Consider the following 15000-nt stretch of genomic DNA (forward strand, 5'->3'; position numbering starts at 1 on the left):
CACACCACACACACACATAATATTAAATCTCAACTCAAACGATGTACAATAGTGCAACATTAATCTCAATGTTAGAAGCACTTAAGAAGTGAATTACATCTGGGTGGATAATTATCAGGAACACTGGCGGCCTCTGCTGACCCAGTGGAAGAGTGCAAAAAGCTTACAGCACCTGGTATTCCCCGGTCTCCCATCCAAGTACTAACCAGGCCCGACCCTGCGCCAAAGCTGGGGAACAGTAGTCTGTATAAGATGGGGAAGAAGGGGAAAAAAGGGGAAAAAGGGGAAGAAGAGAAGGAAAGACAGAAGTTCGAATCCCACCCGGACCCAAAAATGATAGAATTATTTTTGTAAAACTTTTAATTATAACAAAGAGAATATGTATGTACAATTGTGAACAAAATGACATTACATTTAAGATTTATAAAGCTGAAATTGTCAAAGAAAAAATCAAAACCCAATGAAACCTTGATAAACTATGAAATAAGATGTAAAACTTGCAGTGGAACTCAAAGGCGAAACAGGCCACAGGGATAAGCATATAAAGTTAACAAGATTGGATACGTCTATCTGATTCAGACATGTTCCTTGGTTGAGAGCCTCATGTTTGGACAGTAATTTTTCTTTGTACTGAGAGGGTGCTGATGGTCCACTGGATTTGGCAACTGCAGGATCAATTTGCCGCGAACCTAGGTTTGCTCTCAAGCTGTATTTGTGGGAATGTTGTATGTGCAGCTGTAAAGGGGGCTGGCGGTTGGTACTGGAACACTGGCGGGTGTAAAAGGGTACAGGTGATGCTAGTCGGGTCGGGAGAGTATATTGGGGGGGACTAAATGTGGCGATTGGTGCACATGTGGGGGGTGGCACTGGGGTGTGGGGCAATTTTGGGTTGTGGCAGAATCCTTTGTACTGGGAGTCTGTGGCGGTGGCAGAACCTTTTTTGTTTTGAGGCAATGGGTCAGCTGGCCGTTGCACACCTGCAAAAGAACAGACGCCTCCTGACCCTTCAGCCGTTGGTTATACCACTGCATGAGGGTGGTCTGGTTCACTACAACAAGTTGAAGGGTTGTCTGCTGCATTAGTGTCCCATCGCACAGAACCAGCTGCCGGATCTTTTTGTAATCCTGTAAAATTAGAGACCATCGAGATACGCTGTGTTGTCCTCTTTTTTGGGGCTCGTATGAATGTTGCACAGCCTCACGAAGATGGTCTCTATCAGGCGACAGCAGTTTGGCCACTGAGCTGGTGAACCACTTGAGCCAAGAACACACCGTTTTGTGCTTTCTACCCCAGGAGTGAACACAGCCTTCTTTTTAGGAGACCTGAACCGCCCAGTTAGCAACCGGTCCTGATGTCTTGCAGCATACACAATCCTGTCTTTGTCAAATTTGTCAAGACTCTGCCACAAACCCAGAATGGTGCTAACTTGTTGATGTTCAGGGTCAATCCCGTCTGCTCTCGTAGCTCCACCAAGTATTCAGCCAGTTCATCTACACGGTCCATTCCAGGAATGCTGCGGTTGTCTCCAGCCTGGAAAATAAAAACTGATATTTAGCTTCTGTGGCATCACAATTTCCTTGTCACTACTTAAATTCTTGCAGACAGACAGATGTCAGGGACCCGACGAGAACCCAAATGCGACACCGGAGTTCGACGGAACACAGCTTTATTATCAGGAATAGACAGCAGACAGGATCACTAGGAGCCGGCAGGATAGAAGAGGATAGAATAGTTGGGGAAGGTGGAAGGTGATCTATAGATCGACTGAGAATTTATTTATTTATCACTTACATCCTGTTGTGAAGAGGACATGGAAGAAGGAAGCTGGGGCTGAAGCAAAACTGTAGATGACTGAAGAGGAGGCCCAGCTGGAGGTGGAGGAGGCACGGCTGGAGGGGTTTTTTGGTAGACATTTTCTATCATGTTATAACATAACATAACTCAGCTGCAGAGGGCACTTTTCTATCTGTAACAACAAAAAAAAACTTACTCTTGTTTCACATAACATAATAGCTGACTAATAAATGTGTAAACACCCTGCTGAATGTAACAGTTAACGTGTTAAGTTCTTCAGAGGCATTTTTATCCTGCTAATAGTTATAAATCTAGATAGATTATATCCTTTCTGTTATACCTGAGGGAAAAATGTAGTCTGCTATCTGAAATGATTAATGTAAGTCGTTTTAGGTTGGTCGTTTCACCTGAGTGTAAAGGTCATGCCATTTCTTTTGTCTGTCTGTCATAACATAACATAATGTTATAACAAGTAATCAGAAACGACGCACTCCAGCGCACAACTGCCAAAGAAAACAAGCAATTTCATCGGCAGAAAAAAAAATACAGCCAGCTAAAGCTCCGGCAGAACTGCACAAATTTATTGCAAAACTCCCGATGATCAAGTTACATTAGCGTTACAAATGCCTGACATGACTTGGACATATTGCATTAAGCATTTACGGTGATATTTTATGTGAAATGAAAAAAAAAACGTAACGAATAACAGACCGCAATTTGCGCACGTACCTTGTCAACATCCACGTAGATGTCCGGAATAAACAGCGGGCAGACTTTTAAATAATAAATCAACTCTAGGATCGATTGACTTTTCCAAAGTTTGAGACCGCAGTTTAATTTAAGGCGGGACGTCGAAAGATTGAATCGCGTATATGATTGGCTGTTGAAAGATTGAATCGCGCAGATGATTGGCTGTTGAAAGATTGAAAAGCGCATATGATTGGCTGTGAAAGATTGAATGGCGCATATGACTGGCTGTCGAAAGATTGGATCGGCGACGCGACTGGCTGTCGAAAGATTGGATCGGCGACGCGACTGGCTGTCGAAAGATTGAATGGCGCATATGACTGGCTGGGCTATACAGCTTTTCGCTCGCGGGTAGCTTAGAAGCTGGGGAACAGTAGTCTGTATAAGATGGGGAAGAAGGGGAAAAAAGGGGAAAAAAGGGGGAAGAAGAGAAGGAAAGACAGAAGTTCGAATCCCACCCGGACCCAAAAATGATAGAATTATTTTTGTAAAACTTTTAATTTATAACAAAGAGAATATGTATGTACAATTGTGAACAAAATGACATTCACATTTAAGCATTTATAAAGCTGAAATTGTCAAAGAAACAAATCAAACCCCAATGAAACCTTGATACAACTATGAAATAAGATGTAAAACTTGCAGTGGAACTCAAAGGGCAGAACAGGCCACAGGATAAGCATATTAAAAGTAACAATATTGCATTACTGTCTCATCTGCTTCAGACACTGTTCCTTGGTGAGAGCCTCAGTGTTTGGACAGTATATTTTTCCTTTGTACTGAAGAGGGTGGCTGATGGTCCACTGGAGGCAACTGCAGGATCAATTTGCCGTAACCTAGGTTTTGCCTGTCCAGCTGTATTTGCTGGCATGTTGTAGGTGTGCAGCTGGTAAACTGGGGGCTGGCGTTGGTACTGTGGCAGAGAGATGGGTTTTGTTTTTGCACAGGGCAATGGGTCAGCTGGCCGTTGCACACCTTGCAAAAGAACAGACGCCTCCTGACCCTTCAGCCGTTGGTTATACCACTGCATGAGGGTGGTCTGGTTCACTACAACAAGTTGAAGGGTTGTCTGCTGCATTAGTGTCATTCGCACAGAACCAGCTGCCGGATCTTTTTGTAATCCTGTAAAATTAGAGACCATCGAGATACGCTGTGTTGTCCTCTTTTTTGGGGCTCGTATGAATGTTGCACAGCCTCACGAAGATGGTCTCTATCAGGCGACAGCAGTTTGGCCACTGAGCTGGTGAACCACTTGAGCCAAGAACACACCGTTTTGTGCTTTCTACCCCAGGAGTGAACACAGCCTTCTTTTTAGGAGACCTGAACCGCCCAGTTAGCAACCGGTCCTGATGTCTTGCAGCATACACAATCCTGTCTTTGTCAAATTTGTCAAGACTCTGCCACAAACCCAGAATGGTGCTAACTTGTTGATTGTTCAGGGTCAATCCCGTCTGCTCTCGTAGCTCCACCAAGTATTCAGCCAGTTCATCTACACGGTCCATTCCAGGAATGCTGCGGTTGTCTCCAGCCTGGAAAATAAAAACTGATATTTAGCTTCTGTGGCATCACAATTTCCTTGTCACTACTTAAATTCTTGCAGACAGACAGATGTCAGGGACCCGACGAGAACCCAAATGCGACACCGGAGTTCGACGGAACACAGCTTTATTATCAGGAATAGACAGCAGACAGGATTCACCTAGGAGCGGCAGGATAGAATAGTTGGGGAAGGTGGAAGGTGATCTATAGATCGACTGAGAATTTATTTATTTATCACTTACATCCTGTTGTGAAGAGGACATGGAAGAAGGAAGCTGGGGCTGAAGCAAAACTGTAGATGACTGAAGAGGAGGCCCAGCTGGAGGTGGAGGAGGCACGGCTGGAGGTTTTTTTGGTAGACATTTTCTATCATGTTATAACATAACATAACTCAGCTGCAGAGGGCACTTTTCTATCTGTAACAACAAAAAAACTTACTCTTGTTTCACATAACATAATAGCTGACTAATAAATGTGTAAACACCTGCTGAATGTAACAGTTAACCGTGTTAAGTTCTTCAGAGGCATTTTTATCCTGCTAATAGTTATAAATCTAGATAGATTATATCCTTTCTGTCTATACCTGAGGGAAAAATGTAGTCTGCTATCTGAAATGATTAATGTAAGTCGTTTTAGGTTGGTCGTTTCACCTGAGTGTAAAGGTCATGCCATTTCTTTTGTCTGTCTGTCATAACATAACATAATGTTATAACAAGTAATCAGAAACGACGCACTCCAGCGCACAACTGCCAAAGAAAACAAGCAATTTCATCGGCAGAAAAAAAAATACAGCCAGCTAAAGCTCCGGCAGCAACTGCACAAACTTTATTGCAAAACTCCCGATGATCAAGTTACATTAGCGTTACAAATGCCTGACATGACTTGGACATATTGCATTAAGCATTTACGGTGATATTTTATGTGAAATGAAAAAAAAAACGTAACGAATAACAGACCGCAATTTGCGCACGTACCTTGTCAACATCCACGTAGATGTCCGGAATAAACAGCGGGCAGACTTTTAAATAATAAATCAACTCTAGGATCGATTGACTTTTCCAAAGTTTGAGACCGCAGTTTAATTTAAGGCGGGACGTCGAAAGATTGAATCGCGTATATGATTGGCTGTTGAAAGATTGAATCGCGCAGATGATTGGCTGTTGAAAGATTGAAAAGCGCATATGATTGGCTGTTGAAAGATTGAATGGCGCATATGACTGGCTGTCGAAAGATTGGATCGGCGACGCGACTGGCTGTCGAAAGATTGGATCGGCGACGCGACTGGCTGTCGAAAGATTGAATGGCGCATATGACTGGCTGGGCTTATACAGCTTTTCGCTCGCCGGGTAGCTTAGAAGCTGGGGAACAGTAGTCTGTATAAGATGGGGAAGAAGGGGAAAAAAGGGGAAAAAAGGGGGAAGAAGAAGAGAAGAAAGACAGAAGTTCGAATCCCACCCGGACCCAAAAATGATAGAATTATTTTTGTAAAACTTTTAATTTATAACAAAGAGAATATGTATGTACAATTGTGAACAAAATGACATTCACATTTAAGCATTTATAAAGCTGAAATTGTCAAAGAAACAAATCAAACCCCAATGAAACCTTGATACAACTATGAAATAAGATGTAAAACTTGCAGTGGAACTCAAAGGGCAGAACAGGCCACAGGGATAAGCATATTAAAAGTAACAATATTGCATTACTGTCTCATCTGCTTCAGACACTGTTCCTTGGTGAGAGCCTCAGTGTTTGGACAGTATATTTTTCCTTTGTACTGAAGAGGGTGGCTGATGGTCCACTGGAGGCAACTGCAGGATCAATTTGCCGTAACCTAGGTTTTGCCTGTCCAGCTGTATTTGCTGGCATGTTGTAGGTGTGCAGCTGGTAAACTGGGGGCTGGCGTTGGTACTGTGGCAGAGAGATGGTTTTGTTTTTGCACAGGGCAATGGGTCAGCTGGCCGTTGCACACCTTGCAAAAGAACAGACGCCTCCTGACCCTTCAGCCGTTGGTTATACCACTGCATGAGGGTGGTCTGGTTCACTACAACAAGTTGAAGGGTTGTCTGCTGCATTAGTGTCCCATTGCACAGAACCAGCTGCCGGATCTTTTTGTAATCCTGTAAAATTAGAGACCATCGAGATACGCTGTGTTGTCCTCTTTTTTGGGGCTCGTATGAATGTTGCACAGCCTCGCGAAGATGGTCTCTATCAGGCGACAGCAGTTTGGCCACTGAGCTGGTGAACCACTTGAGCCAAGAAGAACACACGTTTTGTGCTTTTACCCCAGGAGTGAACACAGCCTTCTTTTTAGGAGACCTGAACCGCCCAGTTAGCAACCGGTCCTGATGTCTTGCAGCATACACAATCCTGTCTTTGTCAAATTTGTCAAGACTCTGCCACAAACCCAGAATGGTGCTAACTTGTTGATTGTTCAGGGTCAATCCCGTCTGCTCTCGTAGCTCCACCAAGTATTCAGCCAGTTCATCTACACGGTCCGTTCCAGGAATGCTGCGGTTGTCTCCAGCCTGGAAAATAAAAACTGATATTTAGCTTCTGTGGCATCACAATTTCCTTGTCACTACTTAAATTCTTGCAGACAGACAGATGTCAGGGACCCGACGAGAACCCAAATGCAACACCGGAGTTCGACGGAACACAGCTTTATTATCAGGAATAGACAGCAGACAGGATTCACCGGGGAGCCGGCAGGATAGAATAGTTGGGGAAGGTGGAAGGTGATCTATAGATCGACTGAGAATTTATTTATTTATCACTTACATCCTGTTGTGAAGAGGACATGGAAGAAGGAAGCTGGGGCTGAAGCAAAACTGTAGATGACTGAAGAGGAGGCCCAGCTGGAGGTGGAGGAGGCACGGCTGGAGGTTTTTTTGGTAGACATTTTCTGTCATGTTATAACATAACATAACTCAGCTGCAGAGGGCACTTTTCTATCTGTAACAACAAAAAAACTTACTCTTGTTTCACATAACATAATAGCTGACTAATAAATGTGTAAACACCCTGCTGAATGTAACAGTTAACCGTGTTAAGTTCTTCAGAGGCATTTTTATCCTGCTAATAGTTATAAATCTAGATAGATTATATCCTTTCTGTCTATACCTGAGGGAAAAATGTAGTCTGCTATCTGAAATGATTAATGTAAGTCGTTTTAGGTTGGTCGTTTCACCTGAGTGTAAAGGTCATGCCATTTCTTTTGTCTGTCTGTCATAACATAACATAATGTTATAACAAGTAATCAGAAACGACGCACTCCAGCGTACAACTGCCAAAGAAAACAAGCAATTTCATCGGCAGAAAAAAAAATACAGCCAGCTAAAGCTCCGGCAGCAACTGCACAAACTTTATTGCAAAACTCCCGATGATCAAGTTACATTAGCGTTACAAATGCCTGACATGACTTGGACATATTGCATTAAGCATTTACGGTGATATTTTATGTGAAATGAAAAAAAAAACGTAACGAATAACAGACCGCAATTTGCGCACGTACCTTGTCAACATCCACGGAGATGTCCGGAATAAACAGCGGGCAGACTTTTAAATAATAATCAACTCTAGGATCGATTGACTTTTCCAAAGTTTGAGACCGCAGTTTAATTTAAGGCGGGACGTCGAAAGATTGAATCGCGTATATGATTGGCTGTTGAAAGATTGAATCGCGCAGATGATTGGCTGTTGAAAGATTGAAAAGCGCATATGATTGGCTGTTGAAAGATTGAATGGCGCATATGACTGGCTGTTGAAAGATTGGATCGGCGACGCGACTGGCTGTCGAAAGATTGGATCGGCGACGCGACTGGCTGTCGAAAGATTGAATGGCGCATATGACTGGCTGGGCTTATACAGCTTTTCGCTCGCCGGGTAGCTTAGAAGCTGGGGAACAGTAGTCTGTATAAGATGGGGAAGAAGGGGAAAAAAGGGGAAAAAAGGGGGAAGAAGAGAAGGAAAGACAGAAGTTCGAATCCCACCCGGACCCAAAAATGATAGAATTATTTTTGTAAAACTTTTAATTTATAACAAAGAGAATATGTATGTACAATTGTGAACAAAATGACATTCACATTTAAGCATTTATAAAGCTGAAATTGTCAAAGAAACAAATCAAACCCCAATGAAACCTTGATACAACTATGAAATAAGATGTAAAACTTGCAGTGGAACTCAAAGGGCAGAACAGGCCACAGGGATAAGCATATTAAAAGTAACAATATTGCATTACTGTCTCATCTGCTTCAGCCACTGTTCTTTGGTGAGAGCCTCAGTCTTTGGACAGTATATTTTTCCTTTGTACTGAAGAGGGTGGCTGATGGTCCACTGGAGGCAACTGCAGGATCAATTTGCCGTAACCTAGGTTTTGCCTGTCCAGCTGTATTTGCTGGCATGTTGTAGGTGTGCAGCTGGTAAACTGGGGGCTGGCGTTGGTACTGTGGCAGAGAGATGGGTTTTGTTTTTGCACAGGGCAATGGGTCAGCTGGCCGTTGCACACCTTGCAAAAGAACAGACGCCTCCTGACCCTTCAGCCGTTGGTTATACCACTGCATGAGGGTGGTCTGGTTCACTACAACAAGTTGAAGGGTTGTCTGCTGCATTAGTGTCCCATCGCACAGAACCAGCTGCCGGATCTTTTTGTAATCCTGTAAAATTAGAGACCATCGAGATACGCTGTGTTGTCCTCTTTTTTGGGGCTCGTATGAATGTTGCACAGCCTCACGAAGATGGTCTCTATCAGGCGACAGCAGTTTGGCCACTGAGCTGGTGAACCACTTGAGCCAAAAGAATACACCGTTTTGTGCTTTCTACCCCAGGAGTGAACACAGCCTTCTTTTTAGGAGACCTGAACCGCCCAGTTAGCAACCGGTCCTGATGTCTTGCAGCATACACAATCCTGTCTTTGTCAAATTTGTCAAGACTCTGCCACAAACCCAGAATGGTGCTAACTTGTTGATTGTTCAGGGTCAATCCCGTCTGCTCTCGTAGCTCCACCAAGTATTCAGCCAGTTCATCTACACGGTCCATTCCAGGAATGCTGCGGTTGTCTCCAGCCTGGAAAATAAAAACTGATATTTAGCTTCTGTGGCATCACAATTTCCTTGTCACTACTTAAATTCTTGCAGACAGACAGATGTCAGGGACCCGACGAGAACCCAAATGCGACACCGGAGTTCGACGGAACACAGCTTTATTATCAGGAATAGACAGCAGACAGGATTCACCGGGGAGCCGGCAGGATAGAATAGTTGGGGAAGGTGGAAGGTGATCTATAGATCGACTGAGAATTTATTTATTTATCACTTACATCCTGTTGTGAAGAGGACATGGAAGAAGGAAGCTGGGGCTGAAGCAAAACTGTAGATGACTGAAGAGGAGGCCCAGCTGGAGGTGGAGGAGGCACGGCTGGAGGTTTTTTTGGTAGACATTTTCTATCATGTTATAACATAACATAACTCAGCTGCAGAGGGCACTTTTCTATCTGTAACAACAAAAAAACTTACTCTTGTTTCACATAACATAATAGCTGACTAATAAATGTGTAAACACCCTGCTGAATGTAACAGTTAACCGTGTTAAGTTCTTCAGAGGCATTTTTATCCTGCTAATAGTTATAAATCTAGATAGATTATATCCTTTCTGTCTATACCTGAGGGAAAAATGTAGTCTGCTATCTGAAATGATTAATGTAAGTCGTTTTAGGTTGGTCGTTTCACCTGAGTGTAAAGGTCATGCCATTTCTTTTGTCTGTCTGTCATAACATAACATAATGTTATAACAAGTAATCAGAAACGACGCACTCCAGCGCACAACTGCCAAAGAAAACAAGCAATTTCATCGGCAGAAAAAAAAATACAGCCAGCTAAAGCTCCGGCAGCAACTGCACAAACTTTATTGCAAAACTCCCGATGATCAAGTTACATTAGCGTTACAAATGCCTGACATGACTTGGACATATTGCATTAAGCATTTACGGTGATATTTTATGTGAAATGAAAAAAAAAACGTAACGAATAACAGACCGCAATTTGCGCACGTACCTTGTCAACATCCACGTAGATGTCCGGAATAAACAGCGGGCAGACTTTTAAATAATAAATCAACTCTAGGATCGATTGACTTTTCCAAAGTTTGAGACCGCAGTTTAATTTAAGGCGGGACGTCGAAAGATTGAATCGCGTATATGATTGGCTGTTGAAAGATTGAATCGCGCAGATGATTGGCTGTTGAAAGATTGAAAAGCGCATATGATTGGCTGTTGAAAGATTGAATGGCGCATATGACTGGCTGTCGAAAGATTGGATCGGCGCGACGCGACTGGCTGTCGAAAGATTGGATCGGCGACGCGACTGGCTGTCGAAAGATTGAATGGCGCATATGACTGGCTGGGCTTATACAGCTTTTCGCTCGCCGGGTAGTAGCTTAGCTTCCGAGATCGGACGAGATCGGGCGTTCTCAGGGTGGTATGGCCGTAAGCGAGAGCAGGTGCAAGAAAATGGCCTTTTGAAGTTAATACACTCAAACTTATTTTCTTGAAACATTTATTCCGGTGGAGGTTGTCCATTTTGCTTTGTCACAGTCCAAACCTCAATGTTGGAGCAGCCTCCAATCGATTTCCCCCAAAAAGAAAAGGCTATATAGCCTGTGAGCGCCATATCATCAAATCTGCGTAGATCGGCTCTTGGATGAGAGGTGAAACGTCTTCAAAAAAATCAAACAAGATTCAACTCCGATAAATGAAATCAACTTAAAAAAAGCAATGTGCCATGGCCGGGAATCGATCCCGGGCCGGTGCGGGCCAGTTGACAATTGCTTGTAACAGACAACCTGATTGAAACCTCCTGAAGACCCCAGAGGGAGAGTTCGAATCCAGCTTTGGCCATTATCAAAGAGAAGATATTTGATTGAAAAATTCACGATCATAAAAATGTTTAAAGAGCATAGCAGTGTCTGAGGTTTATGAGCCACAAATGCTGCTCTTTTTAGGAGCACAGCCATCTATTAAACTGTAGTTTGTGTCATAGCATAGTTTTATTGACAAATTCTAAATTGCAAGTAGCAGATATGAACAGGGAAATGCTACGTTATCTGTTTATTCTGTTACAAATAATCTGATGAGATAGGTGGGGAGTTAATTCAGTTGGGGATAGACAGATGGAATATTAGTGTTGTTAGTATGATACTTGAGTTCTTTAGATATTGTTTTCAATTCAGGAATCTGCCGCCTTGAGTTGGCTTTTTTTTGAAGACAGAAATGTTGACAATAGTGTGGACCAAAGTGGGAAATTCAATTTTATTTAAACACAAACACACACACACACGCACACGCACGCACGGACGCACGCACACACACACGCGCACACACCACACACACACACACAAAACATTAAATCTCAAACGATGTACAATAGTGCAACATTAAATCTCAATGTTAGAAGCACTTAAGAAGTGAATTACATCTGGGTGGATAATTATCAGGAACACTGGCGGCCTCTGCTGACCCAGTGGAAGAGTGCAAAAAGCTTACAGCACCTGGTATTCCCAGGCGGTCTCCCATCCAAGTACTAACCAGGCCCGACCCTGCTTAGCTTCCGAGATCGGACGAGATCGGGCGTTCTCAGGGTGGTATGGCCGTAAGCGAGAGCAGGTGCAAGAAAATGGCCTTTTGAAGTTAATACACTCAAACTTATTTTCTTGAAACATTTATTCCGGTGGAGGTTGTCCATTTTGCTTTGTCACAGTCCAAACCTCAATGTTGGAGCAGCCTCCAATCGATTTCCCCCAAAAAGAAAAGGCTATATAGCCTGTGAGCGCCATATCATCAAATCTGCGTAGATCGGCTCTTGGATGAGAGGTGGAAACGCCTTCAAAAAAATCAAACAAGATTCAACTCCGATAAATGAAATCAACTTAAAAGCAATGTGCCATGGCCGGGAATCGATCCCGGGCCGGTGCGGGCCAGTTGACAATTGCTGTTGTAACAGACAACCTGATTGAAACCTCCTGAAGACCCCAGAGGGAGAGTTCGAATCCAGCTTTGGCCATTATCAAAGAGAAAGATTTTGATTGAAAAATTCACGATCATAAAAATGTTTAAAGAACATAGCAGTGTCTGTGAGGTTTATGAGCCACAAATGCTGCTCTTTTTAGGAGCACAGCCATCTATTAAACTGTAGTTTGTGTCATAGCATAGTTTTATTGACAAATTCTAAATTGCAAGTAGCAGATATGAACAGGAAATGCTACGTATCTGTTTATTCTGTTACAAATAATCTGATGAGATAGGTGTGTGGATTAATTCAGTTGGGGATAGACAGATGGAATATTAGTGTTGTTAGTATGATACTTGAGTTCTTTAGATATTGTTTTCAATTCAGGAATCTGCCGCCTTGAGTTGGCTTTTTTTTGAAGACAGAAATGTTGACAATAGGTGGACCAAAGTGGGAAATTCAATTTTATTTAAACACAAACACACACACACACGCACACGCACGCACGGACGCACGCACACACACACGCGCCACACACACACACACACACACAAAACATTAAATCTCAAACGATGTCAATAGTGCAACATTAATCTCAATGTTAGAAGCACTTAAGAAGTGAATTACATCTGGGTGGATAATTATCAGGAACACTGGCGGCCTCTGCTGACCCAGTGGAAGAGTGCAAAAAGCTTACAGCACCTGGTATTCCCAGGCGGTCTCCCATCCAAGTACTAACCAGGCCCGACCCTGCTTAGCTTCCGAGATCGGACGAGATCGGGCGTTCTCAGGGTGGTATGGCCGTAAGCGAGAGCAGGTGCAAGAAAATGGCCTTTTGAAGTTAATACACTCAAACTTATTTTCTTGAAACATTTATTCCGGTGGAGGTTGTCCATTTTGCTTTGTCACAGTCCAAACCTCAATGTTGGAGCAGCCTCCAATCGATTTCCCCCAAAAAGAAAAGGCTATATAGCCTGTGAGCGCCATATCATCAAATCTGCCTAGATCGGCTCTTGGATGAGAGGTGAAACGCCTTCAAAAAAATCAAACAAGATTCAACTCCGATAAATGAAATCAACTTAAAAGCAATGTGCCATGGCCGGGAATCGATCCCGGGCCGGTGCGGGCCAGTTGACAATTGCTGTAACAGACAACCTGATTGAAACCTCCTGAAGACCCCAGAGGGAGAGTTCGAATCCAGCTTTGGGCATTATCAAAGAGAAGATATTTGATTGAAAAATTCACGATCATAAAAATGTTTAAAGAGCATAGCAGTGTCTGTGAGGTTTATGAGCCACAAATGCTGCTCTTTTTAGGAGCACAGCCATCTATTAAACTGTAGTTTGTGTCATAGCATAGTTTTATTGACAAATTCTAAATTGCAAGTAGCAGATATGAACAGGGAAATGCTACGTTATCTGTTTATTCTGTTACAAATAATCTGATGAGATAGGTGTGGAGTTAATTCAGTTGGGGATAGACAGATGGAATATTAGTGTTGTTAGTATGATACTTGAGTTCTTTAGATATTGTTTTCAATTCAGGAATCTGCCGCCTTGAGTTGGCTTTTTTTGAAGACAGAAATGTTGACAATAGTGTGGACCAAAGTGGGAAATTCAATTTTATTTAAACACAAACACACACACACACACGCACACGCACGCACGGACGCACGCACACACACACACGCACACCACACACACACACACACATAAAATATTAAATCTAAAACGATGTACAATAGTGCAACATTAAATCTCAATGTTAGAAGCACTTAAGAAGTGAATTACATCTGGGTGGATAATTATCAGGAACACTGGCGGCCTCTGCTGACCCAGTGGAAGAGTGCAAAAAGCTTACAGCACCTGGTATTCCCAGGCGGTCTCCCATCCAAGTACTAACCAGGCCCGACCCTGCTTAGCTTCCGAGATCGGACGAGATCGGGCGTTCTCAGGGTGGTATGGCCGTAAGCGAGAGCAGGTGCAAGAAATGGCCTTTTGAAGTTAATACACTCAAATTTGTTTTCTTGAAACACTTATTCTGGTGGAGGTTGTCCATTTTGCTTTGTCACAGTCCAAACCTCAATGTTGGAGCAGCCTCCAATCGATTTCCCCCAAAAAGAAAAGGCTATATAGCCTATGAGCGCCATATCATCAAATCTGCGGAGATCGGCTCTTGGATGAGAGGTGAAACGCCTTCAAAAAAATCAAACAAGATTCAACTCCGATAAATGAAATCAACTTAAAAGCAATGTGCCATGGCCGGGAATCGATCCCGGGCCGGTGCGGGCCAGTTGACAATTGCTGTAACAGACAACCTGATTGAAACCTCCTGAAGACCCCAGAGGGAGAGTTCGAATCCAGCTTTGGGCATTATCAAAGAGAAGATATTTGATTGAAAAATTCACGATCATAAAAATGTTTAAAGAGCATAGCAGTGTCTGTGAGGTTTATGAGCCACAAATGCTGCTCTTTTTAGGAGCACAGCCATCTATTAAACTGTAGTTTGTGTCATAGCATAGTTTTATTGACAAATTCTAAATTGCAAGTAGCAGATATGAACAGGGAAATGCTACGTTATCTGTTTATTCTGTTACAAATAATCTGATGAGATAGGTGTGGAGTTAATTCAGTTGGGGATAGACAGATGGAATATTAGTGTTGTTAGTATGATACTTGAGTTCTTTAGATATTGTTTTCAATTCAGGAATCTGCCGCCTTGAGTTGGCTTTTTTTGAAGACAGAAATGTTGACAATAGTGTGGACCAAAGTGGGAAATTCAATTTTATTTAAACACAAACACACACACACACGCACGCACGCACGGACGCACGCACACACACACGCGCACACACACACACACACACACATAAAATATTAAATCTCAAACGATGTACAATAGTGCAACATTAAATCTC

At 42.9% G+C, this 15000-nt stretch overlaps 1 protein-coding gene, 2 long non-coding RNA genes and 3 other non-coding genes across 6 annotated transcripts in view; 1 reads left to right on the plus strand and 5 right to left on the minus strand.

Annotated features, from left to right (window-relative positions):
• The window catches only part of LOC130523571 (NLR family CARD domain-containing protein 3-like), a 218778-nt gene that overhangs the window by 159069 nt on the left and 44709 nt on the right, over positions 1-15000 (plus strand). The gene's annotated exons all lie outside the window — the stretch shown is intronic.
• LOC130523631 (uncharacterized) lies at positions 3647-5447 on the minus strand. The gene is made up of 3 exons (XR_008949951.1): positions 5055-5447; positions 4323-4496; positions 3647-4070 (listed from the first exon to the last, which is right to left on the minus strand). It is a non-coding gene; the product is annotated as an uncharacterized LOC130523631 (long non-coding RNA).
• Positions 8895-10373, minus strand: LOC130523632 (uncharacterized). The gene is made up of 3 exons (XR_008949952.1): positions 10134-10373; positions 9401-9574; positions 8895-9147 (listed from the first exon to the last, which is right to left on the minus strand). It is a non-coding gene; the product is annotated as an uncharacterized LOC130523632 (long non-coding RNA).
• On the minus strand, positions 11614-11732 carry LOC130525149 (5S ribosomal RNA). The gene has a single exon (XR_008950412.1). It is a non-coding gene; the product is annotated as a 5S ribosomal RNA (ribosomal RNA).
• On the minus strand, positions 12774-12892 carry LOC130525151 (5S ribosomal RNA). The gene has a single exon (XR_008950414.1). It is a non-coding gene; the product is annotated as a 5S ribosomal RNA (ribosomal RNA).
• On the minus strand, positions 13937-14055 carry LOC130525152 (5S ribosomal RNA). Its single transcript, XR_008950415.1, has one exon. It is a non-coding gene; the product is annotated as a 5S ribosomal RNA (ribosomal RNA).

This window comes from Takifugu flavidus, chromosome 4 (genome assembly GCF_003711565.1).
Source record: "Takifugu flavidus isolate HTHZ2018 chromosome 4, ASM371156v2, whole genome shotgun sequence".
Taxonomy (NCBI): Eukaryota; Metazoa; Chordata; class Actinopteri; order Tetraodontiformes; family Tetraodontidae; genus Takifugu; species Takifugu flavidus.